This window comes from Sapajus apella, unplaced genomic scaffold, assembly GCF_009761245.1.
Source record: "Sapajus apella isolate SASKATOON/1434 unplaced genomic scaffold, GSC_monkey_1.0 scaffold17, whole genome shotgun sequence".
Classification (NCBI taxonomy): domain Eukaryota; kingdom Metazoa; phylum Chordata; class Mammalia; order Primates; family Cebidae; genus Sapajus; species Sapajus apella.
In genome coordinates, this window is record NW_022436957.1 from 25,256,586 (window position 1) to 25,273,452 (window position 16,867).

Sequence of the window (16,867 nt, forward strand, 5' to 3'; positions counted from 1 at the left end):
TAATACTTGCAGCTAAACCATTTGTATTCATAGGGAACAGAGTTAAAAAATGCTAGCATACCTAGACATTTCATTCCTTGGAATGCATGCCATTGGACCCAGTTGGACATATGGATGTAAAACCTCACATGCTGTTTAGGTGGCTGTTGGGAAATGAGATAGGCTGATAATTTTAGTGATGGCATTACAGTTCCATGTTATAAGATTTGAATTGATTTTCAAACAGGTGGTATGAAATAATTTGATTTATAATATCTATTAATACGTTAAAAAGCAATTTCTGAAATTTAGGGAAAAGGGTTCAAATTTATTAAAATAAATGTCACATTACGGTTAAAAAACATTTTAAGTCTAATCAAGTATAATGGAAATTTTGCTAGATATATTTTGGATAGTATATTAATAAAATATTAACAAGTGACTTTTGGTTAAGTGACTAGTAGATTTGGGGCATAAAGCTGTAGACAAAATATGTTTTGAAAAAATTTATAATTATATACAAATCAGAATTCTGACTTATCTTAGAGGTTCATCTAGAATTTTTGAGTTTAATTTGGCTATATTTAGTTATACCAAATTATGAAAAACTTCCCTCTTAATTATAAATATAAACATAGCAATTCTGTTATAATATCTTAGGTCTTATTTTTATTGAAATGTAGTATGCATGCATATACCATAAACTTTGGCAGAAAAGTTCTTGTTTTTAGTGGTGCAGTGTAAAAATTTATCAAAAATATAAATTTAAGTGATTATCCATGTTTGTTAGGAAATTTCATCTTATATTAACCATACAAGAGTGAAAATGCATTTACCATATATAACTAAAAAGAATCAGTATACTGTCCTTTGAGTTATTAATGTTATTCTTATTCCTGGAGTGAGAATTTGCATCAAATTTGCACATCTGTTTTCCAAATGAAGATTACAGATGTGATAATCTTTACTAATAACATATCCAAAGTTATAGTATACAAAGATATGATGGTTTTAGCTCCAATAAAATTATTGTGGTCAATGGATTTCTGGCACTTGAAATGCTTATATTTGCTAACTTGAAAGCATGAACATACAGGATTTATACAAGTCAGGGTGTTAATGTCTTTCTTTGATTCAAGCCTTTTGAATTAATGTCATACACATGCAAGTGGTATTATAATTGCTGTTATTTTGAGATGGAAGATTATAAATAGCATTAAAGCAATGCCACATAGAAGCAAATAGATGTACTAAAATTTCATCATGCACTTTATTCATGCCATGGCATCCTTAAATACATTAGAATTTATTGCTATGTTATGAATAAATTTTTAAATATAAATTCTAATAAGTAGCCACACTTATATAGACCTTTTAATAATTCATAGGAAGATGTATTTCTAAGGAGTTATATAAAACTATAAACATTTTGAACCAAGAATGAAGGGTTTTATGATACCAGTTACTGTAATGTGCACAGTAAAAATAGAATTAATTGTAGGCCTTTGCTTGAAAATATAATTAAACTGAATTTTATGGTTGATTGTTGCCCATTGGGTTTCTTTTTATTGTCCCTGAATTTGTAATAAATCAGGTTGTTCTCTACTTCTTACTACAGTGTTTTACAAAATAAAGTAATTGGTAGAGCTATTTTTAAAACTTTACCTTCTCTTGAACAAAGTCACAAAGACTAACCACATCAAATTTAAAATATAGAAATTTATTATGCAAAATGTGACTATTCATTCATCTGAAAAAATATGGGCATGTCTGTTCTTAAAATGCTCCAAAAAATACTCTTAAATCCTTTACTGTCACTCAAAAAGGAGCTTGAGCTCTCTTTAAACACTAACTAAACTAGTGGATTCTTTTAAGCAATTTTTATTGTGTTGTATTTTATGATTTTTGGTTCATAGTGTACAGATTAATAATTTACTAGTTAGAGAAATTCAACCTTAATCATTGGATTTTTGAATAACAGTTGATTTGAAGTAACTACCTTAATAGTGTTGTTGTTACTTTGCTAGCCTTGCTATGCTAGTAGGTGAATCAAAAAGGATAAGTGAAAATAGGAAAGAATATTAAAGACAAAAAAAAAAAGGCTTGAGATGAGATGTCTAAAATATACTTTTTTCAAAAATATGTATTTTGGCTTTTCATTTCCTTAAGGATTTAATTTTTGCCCTTTCCAGATTTCAAACTACCTATTCAACAGGTTCCAAGTATGATACAAATCCTAAGAAAGAGGGACTGAGTGAAGAGTCTTGGGTTGGGAGTAAAGAGGGTGACCTGCACCCATGATGGGGAAGTTATAGCCTACTCTTACGAGAAGATGAAAATCTTTTAACAGAATTTTACTGTCTAAGGATTCAGAGGTTTGCCGTGACTTGTCCTCAAATTGAGAGTTGACCTCAGAGGATAATCAAACCCTTATATGAGTTACATTATAAGAAAAATCATCAGGAATTACACAAAGCTGAGCTTGTACATGTCTGGTGACCTAACTTGAGCATCCTAGCTAAGTTACATGCATATCCAATCAACCCTAGTAACTATGTGTCCATAGATTCTCTAGTTTGCTCACAAATATATGTAATTCATCAATAATGAACTTTTATATAATCATGAAGTGCATGGATTTGCTCTTCATCTCCCAATTCAATTTCTCTGCTGTTTGCTAGCCATACCTACCTTTCCTGTTTTCTATATCCCTTGTGTCTTGTTCTTCTAATTCCTTCATATTTTCAAACTGGAAAGGATTTGATAGTGGTCATTTAAATTCTTTTATTGTAGAAAGAAAGCAAAAAGCACTAAAAGCAAAGTACTTAGGAAAAAATCATATAATGGAAACTAAAAATATGTGATCACAACCTGGCATTTCCATTTTAAGTGGCACCTGTATGTTATTTCTAAATGTAAAGAAAAAAAGAGAACATTGTCCATTTTACATAACTTTCAGACATCAGCAAATATATGAATAGCACTTTATTGGTGGCAAAAGTCCAAGAAATTTCACTGTGCCGTTCTCAAAGTCAATCTGGGAGGTGAGCCTGACTACTTTTTCAGGCTACTGTACTCAAGAGAATCAAAAGACAGACACAACTGTCTTGCTAAACCTGGGCCCTGAGGATATCATTCAGAGATGTGGCCTGCCTGTTATGGTAAAGAGCCTACTTTCAGAACCTTCAGGAACAGATGGCATATTCCGTTGCTACCAGACTTTCAAAGAGTAGAAATTGACCCTACTCTTGACCTAGTGACACAAATTGTATTTTACAACTCAGAATTCACTGAAAATTATCATTAATTACTTATCTAGATATGGACATCACTTTATTTCAATGTCAGTGTTTGACTTAAAATAATTACAAAGTTTAATGGTAGAAATTTTGGGAAAATAGAGAAAAGAATCTTTTTCTTATACTTTACATTATAAACACATTCTGCTCCTATTAAATATTCTCACAAAATATCCTTTTAATGACTGATGTGAATGACATATAATTTCATATATATTGCTAGAAATTGTAATTCTTCAAGTTTTTGTTATTATAAATAATGTGATGGTCTTTACCTATACATTTTTCCCCTGACATTATAATTATCTCAACAGAACAGATTCCTAAAAGTAAAAATACTAGATAAAAGGAAATAATTTTGTTAAAGGTTCTTACTATATATTTTCAGAATTCTTAACACAGAAATATAAACTCCCACCAGAAATATTTAATAAGTATAAATACTACTTAATCTTTAACCAAATTAATAAAATATCTTTATAACATAAAACTCTTAAAGATCTCTTTTCCTTGATATTAAAATAATTTCTCCCTCCTCTGTTTTACCTCTTTTTCTCTCTTTACTCATGAAGTACAAGTGGACTATCTTTGAGTTTATCCATATTTGAAAGTTCTAGTCCATTTAGGTAAATGTCTACCCTTGAGAAAATATACAAACCTAATTGAATGTCTGTAATCTGTATCCATTTTCTTCTCTTGCTTATCCTAATGCTCACCTAAGACCTTCCTCCAGATTCTATGTTTCTTAGTAAAGTACCCAGTAATTTTGTGATGTACTCTGGGCACATGGAATGTCAATAAATACTAATTGACAATAAGATGTACACAGCACTAAGGAAACACATCTCTAAATTTTCTGCAAGAGAATATAGCGTGTAGACTGAACCATGTAAGCTGCCCAGCCATGCTCTTATTTTTCTTTACCAATTTATTCTTGTTTGTTAAGTTTATTAAACAGCAAGAATTTTTGCTTTCTGAGTGGGTAACAAGAATTCACCAGATGTTAACATCTGGAGGAAAATGGTTAAGGGCATAATGAAACTTCAGATTTTTAAACATAGACCTTAGTAAAAGGATACGCATTTTATCCAATATATGCAATTTCATCCAGTTTAGCTATAGCCTAATTAAAATAAAATGTCACACTAGAAGTTAACTAGCACCCCTTGCCCTGTTCCACCATACTGCAGTTGCAGAATTTTAGATTTGGAATAGACGAAGGAAAATGTCCTTATATTTTATTATAGATCCTAATTGCACCTTTTCTGAATAGTTACTACTCTGTAGTAATAAACTTGGGAAATCATTTTGTTTCCTCTCTAGGGTGTGAAAATGTTTAATATAAATACCCTAGAAACAATATTACTTAGGTGTTGAATTTGATACTCAATTCTGAAAGTGTCATGTAATACTGTTGATTCTAAAAATTACTGTTTTGCTGAGTTGTACAAGCGATGTAAATATGACAGTTCCCAGAGATAGGAAAGTCAGTATTGGCCAGGTTTTCTCATCTACATTTACGCTGCTGGTTCTCGTAAGCAAATGTAAGGCCATTGACTTCATTTTACTGCATCATAGAGAATATACAAGACATGTTTTTACTAACACACTAAAATAAAAAAAACCATAAAACTTCCCTCTCTACTAGGAGAAAAACAGTAATATCCCAAGTACAAGCTTTTTACGGAAAATTATGTTCTTGTGGCCCACTTAAGAAAGACATGCCAATCAGCATATTTCTAGTGTCCGAAATAAACCTGTTAGACATCAATTAAAGCTTTTGGACAAATAGACATCATAATTAAAACATGGAAAGATAAATACAGACTGGTATTATAATTATTTAAACTAATGGTGTTCAATTCTACTCAATCCAAATTTGTCATCCCAAAGTAAATGAAAGTGGTAACTTTAACAGCTCTTTTTATCTTACTTTTGAAACCAAAAAGCACGCGAAAACTTTTGATTGACCTAAAAAGGAATACTTAGTATACCAGTATTTATTATCATATATCCTTAAACAGATGATAAATCAATAAATGGAAACTAGTATTCATATTTTTAGGTCATTGTATGACCTAACTTACATGAATCTCTCAGATTCTCAAATTCAGTCATTTCTGATGACAGAGAGGAGAAATAAGTTTGGGAAAAAATACAACTTTGCATATTTGCTTTTAAAACTGCTATCTAAGTAGCAGTTGAAATTCCTTTTTATGTTTTAAGTGGTCAGGGCCAGGCACAGTCACTCATACATGGTATCTCAGCATTTTAGGAGGCCAAGGCAGGGAAATTCCTTGAGCCCAGGAGTTTTAGACCAGCCTGGTCAATATAGTGACACCCCCATCTCTATAAATATACAAAAATTAGCTTGGTGTGGTGGCACTTGCCTGTAGTCCCAGCTACTTGGGAGACTGAGGTAGGAGGATCACTTGGGCCGGGTGATTGAAGCTGAAGTGAGCCATGATTGTGCCACTGCATTCCAGCCCGGGTGACAGAATAAAGACCTTGTCTCCAAAAGTAGAAAAAAAAGTTTTGAGTGGTCAAGGCCTAGTTCTAGGACAGGTTTGCAACCCCATAAAAAAGATGGACATGAAGGTAAAAACAGTTCCTGTGGGCCAATGATATCCAAAAGTTTGGAAGCCAGTTAAAGCACTTTTTAGATAACTTTCATTTTGGGTTCAGGAGCACATGTGTAGGTTTGTTATGTCAGTACACGTGTGTCACAGAAGTTTGTTGTATAGATTATTTTGTGACCCAGTTACTAAGGATACTACGCAATAGTTATTTTTTCTTCTCCTCTCTCTCCTCCCACCTTCCACCCTCAGGTAGGCCCTAGTGTGTGTTGTTCCTCTCTTTGTGTCCATGTGTTCTCATCATTTAGTTTCCACTTATAAGTGAGAATGTGCAGTATTTGGTTTTCTTTTCCTGCATTAGTTTGCTAAGGATAATAGCCTCCAGCTCCATCCATGTTCCTGCAAAGGACATCATCTCATTCTTTTTTATGGTTGCATAGTATTCTGTGGTATATACGTACCACTTTTTAAAAATTCTAATCTGCTATTGATGGACATTTAGGGTGATTCCATGTATTTGCTGTTGTGAATAGTGCTTCCATGAACATGTGCATACATGTGGTGTTATGATGCAAAGATTTATAGTCCTTTGGGTATATACCCAGTAATGGGATTGCTGGGTCAAATGGTAGTTATGTTTTTAGCTCTTTGTAAACAGACAACCTATAGAATGGGAAAAAATATTTGCAAACTATATCTCTGACAAGGTCTCATATTCAGCATCTATAAGTAATTTAAACAAATTTACAATGAAGCACTTGTTTAAAGGCTTTTAAAACTGGGACAGAGACAATGTGAGTTTTCTTGTTCATTTGCTTTGCAAAAGGGCCAGAGGAAAAGAAGAAAGAAAAGGCCCAAGAAAGAGTGCTGTTACAAGAGCAATGCAGAGAGTACATTTAAGCTTCCAGCTCCTGATCTAATCCCCATGCTGGACACTGACACATATTATGCAGATTACTTTTTTGTTCCAGCACTACGAATACTATTTTATTTGTTATCAGTTAATTAAGAAGCTATAAAGGTATAAATCTTCACAATTCTAGATGAAGAACTTTAAAAGGTGGAGGAGTTCTGGACGTTATCAAGTCAAACCTTTCTTTTCTTTTCTTTTTTTGAGATGGAGTCTTGCTCTGTCACCCAGGCTTGAGTGCAATGGCACAATCTCGGCTCACTGCAACCTCTGCCTCCCAGGTTCAAGCAATTCTCCTGCTTCAGCCTCCCGAGTAGCCGGGATTACAGGCATCCACCACTATGCCCAGCTAAATTTTTTTTTTTTTTTTTTTAGTAGAGATTGGGTTTCACCATGTTGGTTAGGCTGGTCTTGAACTCTTGACCTTGTGATCCACCCACCTTGGCCACCCAAAGTGCTGGGATTACAGACATGAGCCACTGCACTTGGCCAAACCTTTTTCTTTTTATTGACGAGAAAATGGATACCCAAAATGGCTACATGTTTTTTACATAAAATATTTACAAAACTTGTTATTGCCATTATCATGATCCTCGTCATTATCATCATATTATTATTGTTTTTGTTGTTACAATTAAGAGGCAGTGTACAGTAGTTGCTCCAAGTTGAAGTCTCACACAGACCTATATGACAATTTAGCTCCACTACTTACTTGTGGTGTGGCCTTGAACAACCAGCCTTCAGTTTCCTAATCAATAAAAAAGGTACCAAGATAGTACTACCTCTATGGAAGTAATGCGAGTATTTCATCAGATAATGCATGTAAAAATTAATACATTACATGGCATATATTAAGTAGTCAATATACGTTTGCTGTTAGTAGTTGAGACATTTGAACACTATAAAAGAGTACTGTATATAAAAGATTCTTGAAATGCATTTTGAATGTCAATGCTTATTTGGTCATGCTTATATTCTTACTACAGTATCATACTATGGCAGGATATATGGGCTTCATTACAGGATAAATGAGATTTCAGAAAATTTATTTCCATCTCCCCTGTAAGGACACAATATGCATACTAAATTTTTGTAATTCAATGAATCTTTTTATTATAGAAATTATTGATTTTAGATTACTCAATTCATCAAGTCTAGCCAAATGCATATAGCAAGCACATAGTTATAACAGAAGAAAATGAACTCTATTCTTAAAGAAAATGACATTTTAAAGGACACTATGCCACATGAATTTATGAATAACAAGACAAAAATAAGAGTGAAAAAAATTTTTTTAAACAGAGGAAATTCAGGTATAATATTTTTTAAAACAAGAGACCTGGAAAATAATTTTATACCATTATTCCTGTCAAGTTCATCATAAAGATTTGGTGATAGTTATATCACTTTATACAAAAAAAAAAAAAAAAAAAAAACGCTGCTTTTCCCCTGACAAACACTGTTATCATAAATATTTCTAAGTCATTCTTAATGATTGAAGTTTACTAGCATAGAAAAATGCAGTGAGTATCCCATGTTAACAAGAACTCCTCCTGAATTTGCAAAGAAAATGCCAATTTATCAGAAATAAACCTAACAGAGAACATTATGGTTTAGAATATTGAAAGAGTTTTCAACACAAGAATATGCACTACATGACTGATGTCCATTGAAATAGAAACTATAAAAAGATCCACATCATTTGAAGTTTGGATATAAATAGATATATTCATCCATAAATTTCCTCTTGAAGTTTGGCTAAATAACTAAGGATTTCTAAATTGTATGCAGACTCTTCATGAAAAAATAATGGTGCTTGAATAAGGTTATGGACATAGGACACCAGTATTTTATGCTTTAATGTGAAAACACTTAGCATTCCTGTCAAACCTTACTTTACCAACTTAGTATATTCCCAGAGAATTGTGGGTGAATTGAAACATCATAATTTCAGAGAAATTTTTGGTTGATTTTCAATTAGCAGTGGCTTAACATATCAGGTTTAAGAGGCTCTGTCCCCCATTCTCTTTTAAGCAGCTAATGTTCAATGAAAGATTTATATACACAAAGGAAATATGCTATTTAAAGAAACTGTGGTGAACGATTTTACATAAGAACTCTTTTGTGATTGAATGATTACCCCCATAACTTTTCCCTGTGATAATGCAGATTTTTTACATTTTCATAAGATGAGGTTCATTGATAGAGTCTAAGTGACCCAGAAAGAGGATCATCCACCCATTGCCATTTGTTACTTCCCCATGTTTATTAATGGAAACAAATGTCCCCATTGTGACTTTCTGCCTCCTCTGAGGAAATATTACATTTTACTCACCAGTTTCAGAATCAACAGTAATTGGTTTTAATCTAATTCTTTAAAAATATATTTTGTAGGGTAGAATACTTAAGTAACCAGAATACCTCATGTCCAATTATGTCAAAATAATTTATTTTCATAAGGGATATACTTTGTATGCCATCCTACTATCTTATCTGCCTTGGTATTTTTGAAATATACTGTAATAGGATAACTGCCAATGGTGTCACTTATTTTTCTATAGCTGTGATGAGAGTTCTTATTTCCAGTTTTTAAAGGAACATCTTATATTTTAAGTCTTCTAAAATTTATGATTTTCTGCCAATCACTTCTATCTTAATATATTCATATAAGTTTAATAATTTCTTTCTTTTATATACAAAAGTATATACAATACCACTTGATTTGCAGCTCTATGAAAGAAGCTGTTATCAAAATGTACTTAAACCTATGCCCCAAACCATGCCAGGTATTTAGTGAGTCCAATATATAGAGTGTCCATAAGGCTTTAAAACCTAAGCCCCATAGCAAAATTTTATGAAGAGGCTTCCTTCCAATTCACCACACACAAGTACAATACTACCTTTTAAGAAATGCCAAGATCTTTATTTAATTTTGTATCGAAAATTTATGAAATCTCATTATAGCATATACTAATTGAATGTAAAAAGAAAAAAATCTTGATAAAAAGACTTTTGTTTTCCGAAATTCATCTGTGTTGAAATAAGTCTTGGCTTCATGATCTTGTCAGAAGATACCTCCCACTGCCAGATCTGGTCTACAACAAGCATGACAGAAAGCCAGGAAGTTGCTTAAAAGTCCAAGAGAGTGAACAATTTCCTCTCCCTTCCACTTCTCTCCAGTGGTCTTCTCTCAAACTTACAGGCAGGTTAAAGACTTTCTTACTCTCTGAGTTTTTGTTTCTTGTTTAGTAAAAGCAGGGTACCCACCTTGGACTTGCCTGTTGAGGAACTGTGTTTATAGAATGGCAGCTCTTTGAGGAAAAGATTCGCTCATTTTATTTAGCTCTCGTTACATAAAAATCTTATTCATACTCTCTAATGAGTAGCAAATCCCGATAAACAGCATTGGAGTGACAACACATTATTCATGGTAAATAGAGACAGGCTTTTTTTTTTTTTTTTTTCAAAGCAAAGCAAAATGCATTGCTTTTGTAAAAAACATAAAATTGAGTGCATTCTGTCACATCAAGCCATCGCTAGAAATAGGATACTTACAGTATGGCAGGTTCTAGGAAAATTTGAGATTATTACCACAAATATTCAATAAGAAGCCATTACCATTATGTGAAATAGCTTAGGGGAAGTTCAGAAAAAAAGTATTTTATTTTCTCTTCATGAAAGAAAAAAATTTAATGTTTCTGATGAACATGTATTACTGATGTTGATCATGTCAATTATCTTGGCAACTTTAAGACTTTTTAATTAAATGATTAAAAATTATTACTACTTTCTGTAAATTTATTTTTGACAAATATTTGGGATGTAATTACACTAGTTTTTTGCACTCTGCATATTGTACAGCCTATTTATAAGTAGTATGAATACTTTCAGAATTACATATCACATACAATGTTGATTAAAAGACATAAACAAGATATTGTTCTTAAGCATATATATAATTTGTTTTTTCAAGCAGGTTCACCATATTCCATATAAATGTAATTCATAATGATTATGTTTTTTTTTTTAAGAAGCCCGTCTCTATTTACCATGAATAATGTGTTGTCCCTCCAATGCTGTTTATTAGGATTTGCTACTAATTAGAAAGTGTAAGATTTTTGTGTAATGGGAACTAAATAAAATGAGAGAATCTTATGTTAGATGAATAAATGAAATTGCAGCTTCAGGTGAAGTTACGTGTCAAAGAGAACATCGGTGACTATTATGAAAGACATGTTCAATCAACAGGGAATCCTACTGTTGTCTATCTACAGGGCAGAAAGTACTGGATTGTATTTTCTTTCAGTCACTATGTGCATGAAATAAAATAGAGAACTGAGGCAATATATATATATATATAATTTAGAAGGGAAATAATCCAGAAATTTTATTTTTGTCTCAAAATAGACGGCTCTTTCAAGCTAAATTTAATTTGGGTAATTTTTGAGGGGTCAACTTCCTATGTCTACGCAATTTAAAGTTGAAGAATCACAGGATGTAATACTTCATAGTTAGAGCTCTGGTAACAAATCACTTAAAGAGCAGGAGTGGTGCTGGCCTTAAGAAGGACTGGAACAATGCTTGACTTTTCCATCTTTTCGTATTCCATATTCAATATTTGTTTAATTTAACATCCTTGGTTAATTAATATTACTAATTTAGCTTTCATCTTTATTAGGCCTTTTCCTTAACTTATCGAGGGCAGAATGACCCATCCTGATGCATTTGAGTGAAGTCTCTCTTGGGCTGAAAACTCTTCCATTCCTCTCCTCCCAACTAATACTGACATCCTTTCCTGTATATCTGTAGTGCATACTTCTCAACTCTAGACCTGCATCCATCTCTGCTGTCTCTAAGCCTGCATAGTATGTTATTTTCCAACCTTGAAACATGTCAACCACAAACCAAATGGCAGATTTTCAGCTGTTAAAGACATTTTTTAGGAAAAAATTAATATGTTTTCCAGAGCTAGAGAATGGATTATAAAATCAAGTTCATGTAATATGAATAAGTAAAGTGAGGCCAGATATAATGCTATAAAGGATAATGGAGACCATGGTGAAGTGGGGAAATCATTTTCTACCTATAGGATTTTAAATTTATTGTTAATACCATCTTGGCCAAATAAAACATGTCTAGTGGGTAGTTTTAGTCCAGTGGCCTGGGTGTCTAATCTCTTGATTAGTCAATCCAGTGTTTATACTTCCAAATACTGTTGCACTGTGGAGCTGATAGGATCAGGATTCAGAATGGCTATCACAGAATATGGATCTGTTTCATCACGTTATAGATTGGAACATTATATAACGTGATTTGTAATGTATTTGGAATAACTAATAAAATCTCTTACCTGAGAAGCAAGGAGTTTAGAGCAACATAGTTAATTATGAAAGGAGAATCTCCCCATCAGGTGATACAAAAATCATTGAGTTAGAATGAAATGGGCAAATTCTCTTTAGCAACCTGGCCACACAGAAAAGTAGTTATGTCTATTTTTTTTTATTACATACTTGTTACGTTAACACAAGTAGAAATGTCTGTTAACTCTCCCAGCAGACATTTCTATTTACTCTTCTCTGTAAATTTCCAATGGATATACATTTGCTCCTATGGTCCTTCACTTGAGGCTAGGCATTACCTAATTTACTTGTGAGAATGTGCCAAGAAAAGGATCAGTGATTATTTTTGCTTCATTATTTAAAGCCTACATATAGTGACTTTCATGAATGTAATGCAGTCATCATTCCTATGTATTGTCATCAGAGTAGAGAGTTGGGACAACAGAGAATAAAAATCCCATAAAACACATTAGAATTTTTAGTAGATAATACCAAAAATTGAAGCAAGGTCAGTATGTCAGACTCTCAGTTTGGCTTGGTCAGAAAATCCTCTTTGTAAATAAAAAAAAATGACCAGAGTGCCAGCTTAAAAATATTATGTTTCCAAATAAATGATACATGTTTGAGGTGATAAATATTCCAATTACTCTGATTTGATCATCACACATTATATGCACATATCAAAATATCACACATATCCCCATTAATATGTACAATTATTTTGTATTAATAAAAAAGAAAAACATTTGATGCTAACATAATTCTTGTATATGTATGGTCTTAATTGATATTCTTTTAACCAACTTTACTGAGATTTTTATATTCAGTAAACTATATTGTTTTCGGTGTAAAAATATATATGTTATGTTGTAAGGCCACTTTCTTCACAGTCTGGCCCCATTTTGTCTTTCTGGTCTCATGCACTCCCCTCTGAAGCCCACACCACTGACCAGGCACCCTTGGCCATGCCATGGACCTACATAACTCTATCGTTTGCACATGTTATGCTCACCATCTGAAATTTCCTCTCCTGCTATAATGTTTTCATCTTTACATCCCTGGTATGTAGGTCAGTAACTGAAGCACAGAAAAAAATAATTCATTTAGCATTCACTCAGCTTTAATACTCATAAATAAAAACCAACATTTATACACCACTTCTTTCAGTAGCTATATGCTACAGAGTAATGGAGTAAACCACACTAAAATGGTTAGTTTTGACTTAATTACCTGGTGTGATTGAAGATTCCCCTTCATGGACGAGGGAGGCAGATAGAGAAAGGCCTAGGAGTCTGGCTAGGGGAGACTAGCAATAAATCAAATCCAGACTAGACAGAGGAGGAAAGATCAGGTGGATATTGAAGGTCACAATAGAACAGTAGGTTGAGCTTGAAGAAATAAATAGAGGTTGAAAGAACAGTGATATATCATAGTTCAGCTAGAAGACTGGTCAAGGGTAGAGACTTTTAGCTGGTATCTTGAGTTTCAGGAAGATCTCTAAATTTAGTAGACTCCACAATCTTAGGGCCCTGAATGAGGAATTGGTTCACTAGTTTCATTTAATACTTTATTATTGGGTGTCTACTGGGCACAAGATCTGGTCAAATCTACATAGATTGCTAGGTAGGTAGGTAGGTAGATGGATAGATAGATACAGGGATGGATAGATAGATAGATGAACAGATGACTGTCTACAGGGACTTTATGTTATAATCTCAGTTAACCTCTAGATGATCCTTGTTCCCCAAGAATCCAAGACTGTCCATCTTTCCTCATAGTTGCAGTCATGATTGGGTCTCAGCTCTCATCCTAATGAGTTTTTTAATGAACCAGTCATGATCCAGTAGATGCAGCTTTCCCTGAATAGTGATCTTAATTTATCTTTGCTCAGAAGTACCTTATATTTGCAAGACATTTAAGTATGTTGTCTCATTTCATCTTTTCAACAGACTGTGATGTCTATTGTACCTCCATTTTGCAGATGATGATCAAAGCTTATGTATGGCACTTCTTGGGACATTTCTATACATTGGTGTATTGAATGTGGCTACCTTTTCTGCTCCTTTGTTGAGTTCTAATTGTGTGCAATACGCAATACTCTCTTAAATCCATAACCTTCCTCCTGTAATATTTAAAATGGTCTATTCTTATGGACTACTTGAGTTCTATTTTCCTCCACTGTTAAGAGAGTCTATGTCTCATCATGTAAACATCTAGTAATAATTCAACTGAATATAAACTTGTCTTTGAAATGTTTCTGTATTAGCCAGTTCAGGTTGCTAAAACAAAATGCCTTATGCTATTGCTTCCAAATAGTAACTATTCTAAACAGTGCTGCATCAAACATAGGTGTGTAGATATCTAATATAGCACAACAGGGTTATTATGGTTAATAACAACTTAATCGTACATTTTAAAATAACTTAAAGAGTGTAATTGGATTATTTGTAACAAAAGATAAATGCTTGAGGAAATAGATACCCCATTCTCCCTGATGTGTGTATTTCACAGTGCATGCCTGTATCAAAACATCTCATGTACTCTATAAATATACACACCTACCACATACCCACAAAAATTTTTAAAAATTGAAAAATGCCTTATACTGGATAATTTGTAAACTACGGAAATTAATTTCTCACAGGTCTGGAGGATAGGAATTCCAAGATCAAGGCGCCAGCAGATTTGGTGGCTGGTTAGGGTGCTCTGCTTCATGGATGATGCCTTCTAGCTGTATCTTCCCATAGAGGAGGAGGCAAAGCAGCTCTCTCGTGCCTCTTTTATTAGGACATTAATCCCATTCACAAAAGCAGAGCCCTCATCGCCTCCCAAAGTCTTCTAATACCTTCATCACTTTCTAACACTATCAACTTGGTGATTAGGTTTCAATATGTGAATTTTGGAGGGATGAAAACATTCAGATTACAGCAGTTTCTCGGATTTGGGGTTTGGGGGTTTTGTTTTTGTTTTTGTTTCCTATTCAGTTGCATGTCTCTTGAATCTGCTTCTGTTCATCTTTGCCTCCTATTTTCTCGTTCCCATTTTTGGTACTTCTGCTCTTTTAAGTACATTTTAAGAGACACTTTTCTTCTTTCACTGATCTTTGAGCATAAAATTCTTTTCAAGGCACTTAAGAAAATGGAAGTACTTAGGACGTTCATGAACAGAATGTCTTGAGAGCTGCAAGTTAACGTGACAAAAGCTGATAGAAGAGTTGGCTAGTTCATCAGAGTTTTATTCTTTAAAAAGCAGCAAGTTAGAATCCCTTTTTAAATAGCAAGTGAAAAGCAAGTGGTCTCATTTCACTTCTTAAAATAGACAAAGTGAAACTAATAATTGACTTGTCAATTTACTACGACTACTAATTCCCTGCACACATGATTGGCCTTTGTTAATTTAGGATTCACGTTTTTCCAAATATAATTATCTGACTATATATAGAAAAGTAGTTTAAAGCCAGCTAATTATTGTTTGAGCATTTAAAGTTAAAAACTATGTAGGCATTAGTAAATATTATCCATTTAGAAAACCTGGAAGAACTGGATCAAAATTAATCTTAACTAAGAAGTTAAATTTGACTTATGATATTTTTATGACATTTACAGTGTATCTTGCCCATGGCTTGTAAATTATGTTAACTTTAAAGAACTTGCCAGGAGCTGTGGCTGACGTCTGTAATCCCAGCACTTTGGGAGGCAGAGGTGAGCAGATCACCCGAGGTCAGGAGTTTGAGACCAGCCTGGACAACATGGAGAAACTCCCTCTCTACTAAAAATATAAAAATTAGCCGGGCGTGGTGGCAGGCGCCAGTAATCCCAGCTACTCGGGAGGCTGAGGCAGGAGAATCACTTGAACTTGGGAGGTGGAGGTTGCAGTGAGCAGAGATTGTTCCACTGCATTCCAGCCTGGGCAACACAGCAAGACTCCATCTGAATACATACAAACATACATACATACATACAGAACTTGGTAAAGTTTACATAGAAATAGAACTGTTTTTATTATGTAAGTGTATACTGTATTAACCTAGGAACATAATTTTCAGTTTTTCCTAAAGGCTGACATTTACTAGGTGTGAGGTTTCATCAACTCTAGTATTAAAAAAAGTTAACCAATTGTTAAAATGATTATAAGAATACAAGTATCACAGTTACAAGGTGAGCATGCTATTTTAAACTTCAATGACTAAAAAAAAAAATCTAACTATTTATTTTAATTGCACAATAGCATAATACTGAAAATAAGAGAGAAATTGACTTTATTCTAGTCTATGAGAACAGCTTCTCAGTGGGGAGATAAGACTAAGATTCTTATAGTTTATTGAAATAATAATCAATTCAATTCTCAAATGCAGGAGAGCACTTTGTATTCATTTTAATAATCCATCAGCTTTTCAAATAACATATGTTTTAATTGTTTTAATATTATGGAATATTTTCACTCTTAAAGTATTTTTTTTCCAAATAAAGAAGTTATCATGATATAAGCCATTGCCACTGACTAATTAAGAATCTCAGTGGTCTGACGATTTTCATCTCCGACTGTCTATGGCAATGATTCTTCACTAGGAACGGACATGATAAATACCTTTAGAGCTTTTACAAAACATATGCACCTAGTTTCCTTGATCCCTTCCCCCTTGCCACCCCCCTAAAGTTTAATATATTACATCTAAAAGGAAAACTGAGAATTATTGTTCTCTGTTATTCTGGGGATTTTTAAGATCTGCAAACAGAAAATTCAGAGAAATACACATCAAAACTA

The 16,867-nt window shown here is 33.3% G+C and overlaps 1 protein-coding gene across 1 annotated transcript in view; it reads left to right on the forward strand.

The window, feature by feature from the left end:
- Window positions 1-16,867, forward strand: part of IL1RAPL1 (interleukin 1 receptor accessory protein like 1) — a 1,311,893-nt gene that overhangs the window by 1,035,325 nt on the left and 259,701 nt on the right. The gene's annotated exons all lie outside the window — the stretch shown is intronic.